This window comes from Oncorhynchus nerka, linkage group LG4, assembly GCF_034236695.1.
Source record: "Oncorhynchus nerka isolate Pitt River linkage group LG4, Oner_Uvic_2.0, whole genome shotgun sequence".
NCBI classification, from domain to species: Eukaryota; Metazoa; Chordata; class Actinopteri; order Salmoniformes; family Salmonidae; genus Oncorhynchus; species Oncorhynchus nerka.
The window spans coordinates 25083985-25099023 of record NC_088399.1 but is presented as its reverse complement, the minus strand read 5'-3'; the positions used below and the strand labels follow the sequence as shown (position 1 = coordinate 25099023).

At 46.3% G+C, this 15039-nt stretch overlaps 1 pseudogene; it reads left to right on the top strand.

Annotated features, from left to right (window-relative positions):
- Window positions 1-15039, top strand: part of LOC115117262 (G protein-coupled receptor kinase 3-like) — a 78243-nt pseudogene that overhangs the window by 47674 nt on the left and 15530 nt on the right.

Here is a 15039-nt window from a genome sequence, read left to right as displayed (position 1 = left end):
TCTCTTGAAGACAGGAGGGACGTAGCCAGCGGTCAGGATGAGTTGATGAGCGAGGTGAGGTAAGGGAGAAGGTCACCGGAGATGGTCTGGAGAAGAGAGGAGGGGATAGGGTCAAGCGGGCAGGTTGTTGGGCGGCCGGCCGTCACAAGACAGCGAGATGTCATCTGGAGAGAGAGGGGAGAAAGAGGTCAGAGCACAGGGTAGGGCAGTGTGAGCAGAACCAGCGGTGTCGTTTGACTTAGCAAACGAGGATCGGATGTCGTCGACCTTCTTTTCAAAATGGTTGACGAAGTCATCTGCAGAGGGAGGAGGGGGGAGGGGGAGGAGGATTCAAGAGGGAGGAGAAGGTGGCAAAGAGCTTCCTAGGGTTAGAGGCAGATGCTTGGAATTTAGAGTGGTAGAAAGTGGCTTTAGCAGCAGAGACAGAGGAGGAAAATGTAGAGAGGAGGGAGTGAAAGGATGCCAGGTCCGCAGGGAGGCGAGTTTTCCTCCATTTCCGCTCGGCTGCCCGGAGCCCTGTCACACCTCGACATTGTGAAAAAAATTCTGTTCTTTGGTTTTTGATTTTTATTGCACACTTGTTTTCTGTGTACATACATTTTATTAAGTCATACACCTTACCACCAAGCCCACTTTGTAGAATTTTGTAGAATAGCCCTTCGTGCCAAATCGAATCAAATGCTTTTTTAAAGTCAATAAAGCAAGCAAAGATTTTGCCCTCTTTTTTTTGGTGGACGTGTTTATTAATTAGTGTGTGTAAGGTGTATATATGGTCAGTAGTGCGATGGTTAGGAAGAAAGCCAATTTGACATTTACTTATTAAATTTTTTTCTTGAAGGAAGGTTTGAATTCTTGAATTCAAAATGCTACATAAAATCTTTCCCAAGTTACTGTTGACGCAAATTCCCCTGTAATTATTGGGGTCTGATTTGTCTCCACTTTTGTGGATAGGGGAGATGAGCCCCTGGTTCCAGACATCAGGGAAGCAGCCAGAAGTTAAAACCATGTTGAACAATTTAAGCACAGCATTTTGCAACTCAGGTGTGCTGTTTTTCAGCATTTCATTTCTGATGTTGTCTACACCACAAGCCTTTTTTGATTTAATAGATTTTAGCTTTTCATTTAGTTCTTGTTGGGTTATTGGGTAATCTAATGGATTTTGGTTGTTTTTAATGACTGATTCAAGGATGTTCAATTTTTCTTTAATTTCTAATTGGTTCTGTTGTAAGTCTTTTTGTGGGATGTTTTTGTATAGATTATCAAAATAAGTTTTCCAAATTCCTACATCTTGTATGGCTAATTCTTGTGGCTTTGTTGTGCTTAAATTGTTCCACATGTCCCAGAACTGAGTTTGGTCAATTGCGTTTTCAATTTCATCAAGTGTCTTGTTGGTATAATTAAATTTCTTGCATTTCAGTGTTTTTTTATAGTGTTTCAGAGTTTCAAAGTATTCATATCGTAGCTCTGGGTTGTTTTGCTGCTTATGTTTTTTGTTTGACATTTGTCTTAGGTGTTTTCTAATTGTTTTACATTCATTATCAAACCATTTGTCAGAAACATTTTGATTTTTTCTTCTGATGTTGCATTGCTTTGGTTTTCTCAAATTTGCTTTCGATGCTGCTTTTTGGAATATGCAGTTGATGTTTTGGGTAGTTGAATTGACACCATCTTTATTGTTTTGGTACTGTGAGTTATTGAAAAACTGTATAGAGTTCATCATTTCATTTGAGTTCAATGTTTCAATGAATGTCTCTGCACTGTTTGGAGCCCATCTGTATGATTGGTTTATGTTGTAAAGTTTATTGGGCTGTTTTTTAGAATGAATACTGCCGGTTAATTTCTTCAGAAACACGTTGATCTGACTGTGATCTGACAATGGTGTCTGTGGTCTGACAGTGAATGCACTAATGGAGGAGGGGTCAATGTCAGTGATGGCATAATCGACTACACTTGTCCCAAGAGCTGAGCAGTAAGTAAACTGACCTAAAGAGTCCCCTCTGATTCTACCATTAAGCATGTACAGGCCTAAGGCTCGACAGAGATGTACTAACTCTTTTCCATTTTTGTTCAGTATTTGGTCAGGACTGTTTCTATTATTTATAATAGGGCTACTGTACAAGGAGGGGTGTCCAAATATGTGGTGGTTACCTCCCGCATCAGTGTAGTCAGGCTCAGAACCTGTTCTTGCATTGAAATCTCCACAAAGAAGCACTTTACCCTGCGCCTGAAATGTAATGATTTCTGTCTGGAGATTGTCAAAAACTGATCATCATAATATGATGAATCTGAAGGAGGAGCATAAGCTGCACATATGTATACATCATTGTCACAATAGATTGTACCTTTGTTAAGTTTTAGCCAAATGTGAGTGGTACCTTTTTTCATTTCATTCAGTGCTAAGTCCTGCTTATGCCAAATGATGATTCCACCTGAGTTTCGGCCCCGTTTAACATTTTTATGTTTGATTGATGGTAGTAAACTTTCTCTATAGCCTGAGGGACACTGAGTATCTATGTCTCCACGACACCATGTTTCCAGTAGGATTATGATGTCCTGTCCCTTGATGTTTTTAATCAATTCTGGATTTATTGTTTTATAACCAAAATGTGAAGAGTATAGGCCCTGGATATTCCAAGAGCTGATAGTTAATGATCTCATTTATAATAAGTGATATTCACTGGTTTGAGTAAAGTACATCGAAAAAAGAAAAGAAAAATACTATATATATATATATATATATATATATATATATATATATATATATATATATATATACATACATACATACATACATACATACATGCACATACACATATACACATACATACATACATACATACACACACACCATTACATATAATTATTATTATATTACCGGTGTCAATACATTTAGGAATATTTGTAAACAAATTAATAAGAATGGAATACGATTGCACATAAAATAAGTGCAATACAATCTGCAACCCTGTGTGTTTGTGTGTGTGCCCGTGTGTGAATTAAAGGGACTGTCTAGTCTCTCTCTCTCTCTCGTTATTAGTCTCTCTCTCTCTCGTTATTAGTCTCTCTCTCTCTCGTTATTAGTCTCTCTCTCTCTCGTTATTAGTCTCTCTCTCTCTCTCGTTATTAGTCTCTCTCTCGTTATTAGTCTCTCTCTCTCTCTCTCGTTATTAGTCTCTCTCTCTCTTGTTATTAGTCTCTCTCTCTCTCTCTCTCTCGTTATTAGTCTCTCTCTCTCTCTCTCTCTCGTTATTAGTCTCTCTCTCTCTCTCTCTCTCTCGTTATTAGTCTCTCTCTCTCTCTCTCGTTATTAGTCTCTCTCTCTCTCTCTCTCTCTCGTTATTAGTCTCTCTCTCTCTCTCTCTCTCGTTATTAGTCTCTCTCTCTCTCTCTCTCTCTCGTTATTAGTCTCTCTCTCTCTCTCATTATTAGTCTCTCTCTCTCTCTCTCGTTATTAGTCTCTCTCTCTCTCTCTCTCTCGTTATTAGTCTCTCTCTCTCTCTCGTTATTAGTCTCTCTCTCTCTCTCTCTCTCTCTCTCTCTCTCGTTATTAGTCTCTCTCTCTCTCTCTCTCTCGTTAGTCTCGCTCTCTCTCTCTCTCTCTCTCTCTCTCTCGTAGTCTCGTTATCTCTCTCTCTCTCTCTCGTAGTCTCGTTATCTCTCTCTCTCGTAGTCTCGTTATCTCTCTCTGGGGCGGCAGGGTAGCCTAGTGGTTAGAGCGTTGGACTAGTAATCGGAAGGTTGCAAGTTCAAATCCCCGAGCTACAAATCTGTCGTTCTGCCCCTGAACAGGCAGTTAACCCACTGTTCCTAGGCCGTCATTGAAAATAAGAATTTGTTCTTAACTGACTTGCCTAGTTAAATAAAGGTAAAATAAAAATATTAGTCTCTCTCTCTCTCGTTTTTAGTCTCTCTCTCTCGTTATTAGTTACATTAGCCCATTAATGTAAGATATGATATTAGATTTGTTGACCTCATCTAACTCTCGCTGTCTTCATGTCACAGCCTTGTTCTTCTATAGTTATTGGTTGTTTCCTACGTTGTCATTGATGTTGATAACCTCTTCCTGTATGCCCCCCCCCCCTTCTATTTCTCTCTCAGCCTGCTAACATCCTATTGGATGAGCATGGTCATGTGCGTATCTCAGACCTGGGTCTGGCCTGTGACTTCTCCAAGAAGAAACCTCACGCCAGCGTGTAAGTACGCAGCCCTACAACCCTGCCCCTGTTGTGTTCTGAGGATCATGACCATGGGTGTGAGTGTGGTATTACTGCAGTGTGTCTGATACTAACGGTCCCCTGGTGTGTGACAGTGGTACCCATGGATACATGGCCCCAGAGGTGCTTCAGAAGGGGACAGCGTACGACAGCAGTGCTGACTGGTTCTCCCTGGGCTGCATGCTCTTCAAACTGCTCAGAGGGTAAGAACACATACCTCTATCCCTCTCTTGTCTCTCCAACCCGCCTCTATTCCTCCACCTCTTTTTATCCTTTCATCACTACTACATCTCCTCTCATTCTTTCTCTCATTCCATCTCTCTCTCCACCCACTACCACATGTTACTCAATCACTTTCTTAATCCCTTAGTCTCTGTCTCTGTTGGTCAGTCTGCTGCATTCCACATATCACTCACTAATCTCTCTCCTCCTGTGATCCCTCCATCCAGCCTTGTCTCTGTCTCTGACTCTCTCTGACTCTTTCTGTCTCACTCTCTGTCTCACTCTCTGTCTCACTCTCTGTCTCACTCTCTGTCTCACTCTCTCTCACTCTCTCTCACTCTCTCTCTCTCTGTCTCTCTCTGTCTCTCTCTGTCTCTCTCTCTCTCTCTCTCTCTGTCTCTCTGTCTCTCTCTCAATTCAATTCAATTCAATTCAAGGGCTTTATTGGCATGGGAAACATGTGTTAACATTGCCAAAGCAAGTGAGGTAGACAACATACAAAGTGAATATATAAGGTGAAAAACAACAAAAATGAACAGTAAACATTACACATACAGAAGTTTCAAAACAGTAAAGACATTACAAATGTCATATTATATATATATACAGTGTTTTAACAATGTACAAATGGTTAAAGGATACAAGATAAAATAAATAAGCATAAATATGGGTTGTATTTACAATGGTGTTTGTTCTTCACTGGTTGCCCTTTTCTCGTGGCAACAGGTCACAAATCTTGCTGCTGTGATGGCACACTGTGGAATTTCACCCAGTAGATATGGGAGTTTTTCAAAATTGGATTTGTTTTCGAATTCTTTGTGGATCTGGGGGAAATATGTATCTCTAATATGGTCATACATTGGGCAGGAGGTTAGGAAGTGCAGCTCAGTTTCCACCTCATTTTGTGGGCAGTGAGCACATGGCCTGTCTTCTCTTGAGAGCCATGTCTGCCTACGGCGGCCTTTCTCAATAGCAAGGCTATGCTCACTGAGTCTGTACATAGTCAAAGCTTTCCTTAATTTTGGGTCAGTCACAGTGGTCAGGTATTCTGCCGCTGTGTACTCTCTGTTTAGGGCCAAATAGCATTCTCTCTCTGTCTCTCTCTCTCTGTCTCTCTCTCTCTGTCTCTGTCTCTCTCGCTCTGTCTCTCGCTCTGTCTCTCTCGCTCTGTCTCTCTCGCTCTGTCTCTCTCGCTCTGTCTCTCTCTCGCTCTGTGTCACGCCTTGAATAAGCCTTGAATAAGGGTTTCAAATTTGGGGAAATGACGCTCTAATTGTTCTGTATTTTTTACATTTTGTCAGGAAATGCAGCTCTGTCTCAGGTTCTGCTGTTGTGCAGTGGTTGCACATCTCTCTCTGTGTGTTTGATGTGGAGTGTGTAAATACCAGTGGTGCGGGCCCGGTAGGTCACACTTCAGAGGCAGGCAGGCAGCTGGGTTTAGGGGCCGGTAACGATTGCTAGGTATGGTGTGAAGTGAGGGACTGAGAAATAGAGAGGGGAGGGAGGTTGATGTGTGTGTGTCAGTGTGTTTGAACACTTGAAAGGTTCCCACACTGTTTCACCGTGTCCCTCACTGTTTCACCGTGTCCCTCACTGTTTCACCGTGTCCCTCACTGTTTCACCGTGTCTCACACTGTTTCACCGTGTCCCTCACTGTTTCACCGTGTCCCACACTGTTTCACCGTTTCCCTCACTGTTTCACCGTTTCCCTCACTGTTTCACCGTTTCTCTCACTGTTTCACCGTTTCCCTCACTGTTTCACCGTGTCCCTCACTGTTTCACCGTGTCCCTCACTGTTTCGCCGTGTCCCTCACTGTTTCACCGTGTCCCTCACTGTTTCACTGTTTGTTTCACCGTGTCCCTCACTGTTTCACCGTCCCTCACTGTTTCACCGTCCCTGTTTCACTGTTTCACCGTTTTCCTCACTGTTTCACCGTGTCTCACACTGTTTCACCGTGTCCCTCACTGTTTCACCGTGTCCCTCACTGTTTCACCGTGTCCCTCACTGTTTCACCGTGTCCCTCACTGTTTCACCGTGTCCCTCACTGTTTCACCGTGTCCCACACTGTTTCACCGTGTCCCACACTGTTTCACCGTTTCCCACACTGTTTCACCGTGTCCCTCACTGTTTCACCGTGTCCCTCACTGTTTCACCGTGTCCCACACTGTTTCACCGTGTCCCACACTGTTTCACCGTGTCCCACACTGTTTCACCGTGTCCCACACTGTTTCACCGTGTCCCTCACTGTTTCACCGTGTCCCTCACTGTTTCACCGTGTCCCTCACTGTTTCACCGTGTCCCTCACTGTTTTCACCGTGTCCCTCACTGTTTTCACCGTTTCCCTCACTGTTTTCACCGTTTCCCTCACTGTTTCACCGTTTCCCACACTGTTTCACCGTTTCCCTCACTGTTTCACCGTTTCCCTCACTGTTTCACCGTTTCCCTCACTGTTTCACCGTGTCTCACACTTTCACCGTGTCCCTCACTGTTTCACCGTGTCCCTCACTGTTTCACCGTGTCCCTCACTGTTTCACCGTGTCCCTCACTGTTTCACCGTGTCCCTCACTGTTTCACCGTGTCCCTCACTGTTTCACCGTGTCCCTCACTGTTTCACCGTTTCCCTCACTGTTTCACCGTGTCTCACACTGTTTCACCGTGTCCCTCACTGTTTCACCGTGTCCTTCACTGTTTCACCGTGTCCCTCACTGTTTCACCGTGTCCCTAACTGTTTCACCGTGTCCCTAACTGTTTCACCGTGTCCCTCACTGTTTCACCGTGTCCCTCACTGTTTCACCGTGTCCCTCACTGTTTCACCGTGTCCCTCACTGTTTCACCCTGTTTCACCGTGTCCCTCACTGTTTCACCGTGTCCCACACTGTTTCACCGTGTCCCTCACTGTTTCACCGTGTCCCTCACTGTTTCACCGTGTCCCTCACTGTTTCGCCGTGTCCCTCACTGTTTCGCCGTGTCCCTCACTGTTTCGCCGTGTCCCTCACTGTTTCGCCGTTTCCCTCACTGTTTCGCCGTTTCCCTCACTGTTTCGCCGTTTCCCTCACTGTTTCGCCGTGTCTCACACTGTTTCGCCGTTTCCCTCACTGTTTCGCCGTTTCCCTCACTGTTTCGCCGTGTCCCTCACTGTTTCGCCGTGTCCCTCACTGTTTCGCCGTTTCCCTCACTGTTTCGCCGTTTCCCTCACTGTTTCACCGTTTCCCACACTGTTTCACCGTGTCCCACACTGTTTCACCGTGTCCCACACTGTTTCACCGTTTCCCACACTGTTTCACCGTGTCCCACACTGTCCCTTCACCGTGTCCCTCACTGTTTCACCGTTCCCTCACCGTGTCCCTCACTGTTTCACCGTGTCCCTCACTGTTTCACCGTGTCCCACACTGTTTCACCGTGTCCCTCACTGTTTCACCGTGTCCCTCACTGTTTTCACCGTTTCCCTCACTGTTTCACCGTTTCCCACACTGTTTCACCGTTTCCCTCACCGTTTCCCTCACTGTTTCACCGTTTCCCTCACTGTTTCACCGTTTCCCTCACTGTTTCACCGTGTCCCACACTGTTTCACCGTGTCCCTCACTGTTTCCCTCACTGTTTCGTGTCCTCACTGTTTCACACTGTTTTCCCCACTGTTTCCCTCACTGTTTCACCGTTTCCCACACTGTTCACTGTTTCGTTTCCCTCACCGTTTCCCTCACTGTTTCACCGTTTCCCTCACTGTTTCACTGTTTCACCGTGTCCCTCACTCCCTCCCTCCTTCCACCACAGTAACACTAACAGCCTTCCTCTCTGTATCCTCTCTCTAGGCACAGTCCCTTCAGACAGCACAAGACCAAAGACAAACATGAGATTGACCGGATGACGCTCACTATGGTATGGCCTCCTTATGCACACACACACACACACTATGATAGATCTTTGTGTACACTACAGTGCGCACAAAGCACACATACACTCATTGAGATGTCCTTATGTGCACTTGAACACACAGCATGTGGTTAGTTCATGTTGACACAGAACAGAAGTATTCATACCCCTTGATTTATTCCACATGTTGTTACAGCCTGAATTCAAAATGGATTAAATAGATACTTTTTTATAGAAATGTTTGCATATTTATTGACCATGAAATATAGAAATATTTAATTTACATAAGTATTCACACCATTTTCAGGTCTTGTAATATATTTTCAAGTAGAATTAAGTAAAAACTGTAACTCGGCCACTCAGGAACATTCAATGTCCTCTTGGTAAGCAACTCCAGTGTATATTTGGCCTTGTGTTTTAGGTTATTGTCCTGCTGAAAGGTGAATTCATCACTCAGTGTCTGGTGGAAAGCAGACAACCAGGTTTTCCTCTAGGATTTTGTCTGTGCTTAGCGACATTCCATTTCTTATTTTATCCTGATAAACTCCCCAGACCTTACCAATTACAAACATACCCATAACATGATGCAGCCACCACTATGCTTGAAAATATGGAGAGTGGTACTCAGTAATTGTATTTTATTTTACCTTTATTTAACTAGGCAAGTCAGTTAAGAACAAATTCTTATTTTCAATGACAGCCTAGGAACAGTGGGTTAACTGCCTGTTCAGGGGCAGAACGACAGATCTGTACCTTGTCAGCTCGGGATTTGAACTTGCAACCTTTCAGTTACTAGTCCAACACTCTAACCACTAGGCTACCCTGCCACCCCAGGCGGTGGTGTATTGGATTTGATCCGAACGCAACACTTGGTATTCAGACCTAAAAGTGAATTGCTTTGCCACATTTTTTGCAGATTTACTTTGACATTGTAGTCATTTAGCAGAATCTTCTCCAGAGCGACTTAGTTAGTGCATCTTAAGATCGTTTTAAGATTCATTGTTTCATTAATTTGTTTAAAAAAATGATCTGCTGACATTATGGGGTATTGTGTGTAGGGAGTGACAACATCTGTAAAATCAATTTTCAAATCAGATTGTAACACAACAGAATGTGTAAAAAGTCTAGGAATGTGAATACTGTCTGAAGGCCCTGTATACGCAAAGTAAGAATTTATCCTTCAATACACTGAAACAAATGCACACACACACCCCCACAGCAACAAATGCACACACACCCCCACAGCAACAAATGCACACACACCCCCACAGCAACAAATGCACACACACACCCCCACAGCAACAAATGCACACACACACCCCCACAGCAACAAATGCACACACACACCCCACAGCATTACATATCCTGGAGATATCATCTTCACAGATGTTGCAGAAAACTCCTCCTGCCAAGTCTGCCTCATAATGCCCAGGGAATGAGAGAGAGGCAGGAGAGGGAGAACTGAGAAGAGGTTCTGGCAGGAACGAGGGTGAATTTGTATCCTTACTTTGCATCCCTCTCTCTGCCTGCTACAAACAGCATCAGATTACACCATAGAGGGAGCATCCTGAGTGGTGCAGTGGTCTAAGGCACAGCATCTCGCAGTACTAGCCGGTTCGAGTCCAGGCTCTGTCGTAGCCGGTCGCGACCGGGGTGGCGCACAATTAGTCCAGCGTCATCCGGGTTAGGGGAGGGTTTGGCCGGCAGGGTCCCGTCGCATGCTAGCGACTCCGGCAGGCAGGGGGGGTGCAATGCACGCTGACACGGTCGCCAGGTCACGTGTTTCCTCCGACACGTTGGTGCGGCTGGCTTCCGGGTGAAGCGGGCATTGTGCCAAGAAGCTTGGCTGGGTTGTTTCGGAGGACGCACGGCTCTCGACCTTCGCCTCTCCCGAGGCCGTACGGGAGTTGCAGCGATGGGACAAAACTAACTACTAATTGGATACCATGAAATTGGGGAGAAAGAAAGCCATAGAGTGTGTCCTAGTATAGACTACGAGGGGAGGCCTACACCAGCCGTGCCAAACCCTCTTGAGAAGCTACACTCACGCAGAGTTTCGTTGCAGCTACTCCTCAGGACCACAATTAGCTGGATCAGGTGTTAGAGCAGGGCTGGAACCAAAACCTGCACGTGGTAGTTCTCCTTGAAGAGGGTTGGTCACCCCTGGTCTTGACTAGAGTATGTCTACTGTAGAAGACTATGGAGTATCAGAGCCACCCCTCTGTTAGGAGAGGCTAAACAAGGAAAGTATTGTCAGTCGAGATGAAATCAGATTAGGTTTTAATCCAGCCACTTAATCTGAGTAATCTATATAATCCCTGTTAGGAATTCTGATTTAATGGTTTTATTAGATAAATGATCACCACCAAAGTCAGAGGGCTTGGAATGAGAGTGTTATGGAGGAGAACTGTGGACATACAGTTCTCTCAATTTTCAATACATATGGAATAAGCTTTATTGTCATGATAAATCAAGTCAGTAGTTTATCTTGTTAAAGCAGGAAATTAGACTAATCTCCTCACCTTTCTCTCTCTCTCCTCTCCGTAGAACGTGGAGTTGCCAGACTCGTTCTCTGTGGAGCTGAAGGGTCTATTGGAGGGTCTGCTGCAGAGAGACGTGGTGAAAAGACTGGGCTGCCTGGGACGAGGGTACACACGCGCGCACAACCACACACACCCAAACACCTGCTACTACTAACATCGTTTTACAATCATTGATGTTAATGTTAGCTTTTAAGAAACTTCAACCTTGGACTGCATACCTCATAAACCGTATTTAACTGTTCTGGGCTAGCCATTTGTCTTTCAATGCACCAATGGAGTTACCATGCACCTGTCCTGAGCAACATGATTGAATATTTCCATTGGTTCTCTGTCCAACCTTGTGGCGAGTATAAGGCCTAGTGTGAATACTGTGAAAGGCCTATACATTATAATAGTCTGTAACCTAGTTTGTAGAGCACAGTTTTAATTTGGAGTTTGGTTCTGTTGGAAATACTGCCTTCTGCTGTTAGGACATGGAACTGTTCCAATGTGAGAATGACCTGGCTTTTTCTCTCTCGCTCCCTTTCTCTCCACACACACACACACACTCACACACACAGGGCCCCAGAGGTGAAGGAGCATCTGTTCTTCAAAGGCATTGACTGGCAGCAAGTGTATCTCCAGAAGGTAAGGCGTGTGTGTGTTGAATCAGGTGACCAGGTTTGTTATAAAGCCTCCCAGTCTGGACAGTCGTCCCTGTTCTCTTTCTCTCCATCTGTTGCCATGGTTACTCATATGCTGTAGGAATGTAGTCGTTGTTTTGTTCACTCACCCTTTTTTCCCCCTAATACTTATCCCCTTCCCCCCCCCTCTCTTCCTCCTCTCCTCTCCTCCAGTATTCTCCCCCTCTCATCCCTCCTAGAGGAGAGGTAAATGCAGCAGATGCTTTTGACATTGGTTCCTTTGATGAGGAGGACACCAAGGGCATCAAGGTAAAGCTCCAACACACAACCCTTATGTCATGAAACACCAAGGGCATCAAGGTAAAGCTCCAACACACAACCCTTATCTCATGAAACACCAAGGGCATCAAGGTAAAGCTCCAACACACAACCCTTATCTCATGAAACACCAAGGGCATCAAGGTAAAGCTCCAACACACACAACCCTTATGTCATGAAACACCAAGGGCATCAAGGTAAAGCTCCAACACACAACCCTTATCTCATGAAACACCAAGGGCATCAAGGTAAAGCTCCAACACACACAACCCTTATCTCATGAAACACCAAGGGCATCAAGGTAAAGCTCCAACACACACAACCCTTATCTCATGAAACACCAAGGGCATCAAGGTAAAGCTCCAACACACAACCCTTATCTCATGAAACACCAAGGGCATCAAGGTAAAGCTCCAACACACAACCCTTATCTCATGAAACACCAAGGGGGCATCAAGGTAAAGCATCACCAAGGGCATAAAAAGCTCCAACACACAACCCTTATCTCATGAAACACCAAGGGCATCAAGGTAAAGCTCCAACACACAACCCTTATCTCATGAAACACATCAAGGGCATCAAGGGCATAAAGCTCCAACACACAACCCTTATCTCATGAAACACCAAGGGCATCAAGGTAAAGCTCCAACACACAACCCTTATGTCATGAAACACCAAGGGCATCAAGGTAAAGCTCCAACACACAACCCTTATCTCATGAAACACCAAGGGCATCAAGGTAAAGCTCCAACATCACTCCACACACCAACCCTTATCTCATGAAACACCAAGGGCATCAAGGTAAAGCTCCAACACACACAACCCTTATCTCATGAAACACCAAGGGCATCAAGGTAAAGCTCCAACACACAACCCTTATCTCATGAAACACCAAGGGCATCAAGGTAAAGCTCCAACACATCATGAAACCCAAGGGCATCAAGGTATCTCATGAAACACCAAGGGCATCAAGGTAAAGCTCCAACACACACAACCCTTATCTCATGAAACACCAAGGGCATCAGTCAAACACAACCCTTATCCAAACACCAAGGGCATTATATAACCGCTGATCCTGATATCTCACACACTCACCTACATCATACTGCAACGCACACACACATATGCACACACATGCACTCAGACACAAGGGCATCAAGGTAAAGCTCACACATGTTCATACATGCTCAACACACAACCCTATGTCATGCTCACACACACGGAGGCATGGTAGGTCATGAAACACCAAGGGCATAAAATCCACAGCATGACTCTATCAGTGTTCAGAGAGAAAGTCCTTCCAACACGGAGGCTCAGAGGTTTAACATTACACAACAGTATTAGGAACGTTGGGAGCGTTCCAGGCTGCCTTAATTACAGTGGTGCTGCACAGCTTAGCAGGTCTCACAAGGACTGGTGACGTGGTTCTCAGGTATTACTTCACTTAGCCTTCCACCTCATAGCTGTGTCGTTTCTCTCCCTCTTTCTCTCCTCTCCCTCTCCCCTTTCACCCCTCTTTCTCTCCTCTCCCTCTCCCCTTTCACCTCTCTCCCTCTTTCTCTCCTCTCACTCTCCCCTTTCACCCCTCTTCCTCTCCCCTTTCACCTCTCTCCCTCTTTCTCTCCTCTCCCTCTCCCCTTTCACTTCTCTCCCTCTTTCTCTCCTCTCACTCTCCCCTTTCACCCCTCTTCCTCTCCCCTTTCACCTCTCCCCTTTCACTTCTCTCCCTCTTTCTCTCCTCTCCCTCTCCCTTTCACCTCTCTCCCTCTTTCTCTCCTCTCCCTCTCCCTCTTTCTCTCCTCTCACCTCTCCTCTCTTCACCTCTCTCCCTCTCCTCTCCTCTCCCCTTTCACCCTCTCCCTCCCCTTTCTCCCCTTTCACCTCTCTCCTCTTTCTCTCCTCTCCTCTCCCCTTTCACCCCACTCCCTCTTCCTCTCCCCTTTCACCTCTCTCCCTCTTTCTCTCCTCTCCCTCTCCCCTTTCACCCTCTCCCTCTTCTCTCCTCTCTCCCCTTTCACCCTCTCCCTCTTTTTCCTCTCATCTCCCTCTTTCTCTCCCCTTTCACCTCTCTCCCTTCTCCCCTTTCTCTCTCCTTTCTCTCTCTCTTCCTCTCCCCTTTCACCCCTCTCCCTCTTCCTCTCCCCCTTTCACCCTCTCCCCTCTTTCTCTCCTCTCCCTCTCCCCCTTTCACCCCTCTCCCTCTTCCCTCTCCCCTTTCTTCCCTCTCCCTCTTTCTCTCCTCTTCCTCTCTTTCACCCTCTTCTCTCCTCTTCCTCTCCCCTTTCACCCCTCTCCCTCTTTCTCTCCTCTTCCTCTCCCCTTTCACCCCTCTCCCTCTTTCTCTCCTCTTCCTCTCCCCTTTCACCCCTCTCCCCTTTCTCCCCTCTTCCTCTCCCCTCTTTCTCTCCTCTCACCCCTCTTCTTTCTCTCCTCTTCCTCTCCCCTTTCACCCCTCTCCCTCTTTCTCTCCTCTTCCTCTCCCCTTTCACCCATTTTTCTCTCCTCTTCCTCTCCCCTTTCACCCCTCTTTCTCTCCTCTTCCTCTCTCCTTTCACCTCTCTCCCTCTCTCCAGTTGTTGGACAGTGACCAGGAGTTGTATAAGAACTTCCCCCCTGGTCATCTCAGAGCGCTGGCAGCAGGAGGTGGCTGAGACGGTGTACGAGGCGGTCAACTCCGACACGGACAAGAACGAGGCCCGCAAGAGGGCCAAGAACAAACAGCTGGGCCACGAGGAGGGTGAGGACACACACGACCTCTTTCGTCTCCACACACACGACTCCACACACACACGACCACCTTTCACGTCTCCACACACACACGACGCACGTCTCCACACACTTTCACACACACACGACGCACGTCTCCACACACACACCAACGCACGTCTCCACACACACGACGCCGTCTCCCACACACACACGACGCCGTCTCCACACACACACACACACGACGCACGTCTCCACACACACACGACGCACGTCTCCACACACACACGACGCACGTTTCCACACACACACGACGCACGTCTCCACACACACACACACGCACGTCTCCACACACACACCTCTCGCACGTTTCTCCACACACACACACACACGACGCACGTCTCCACACACACACGACGCACGTCTCCACACACACACACACACACACACACACACGACGCACGTCTCCACACACACACACACACGACGCACGTCTCCACACACACACACACACGACGCACGTCTCCACACACACACACACA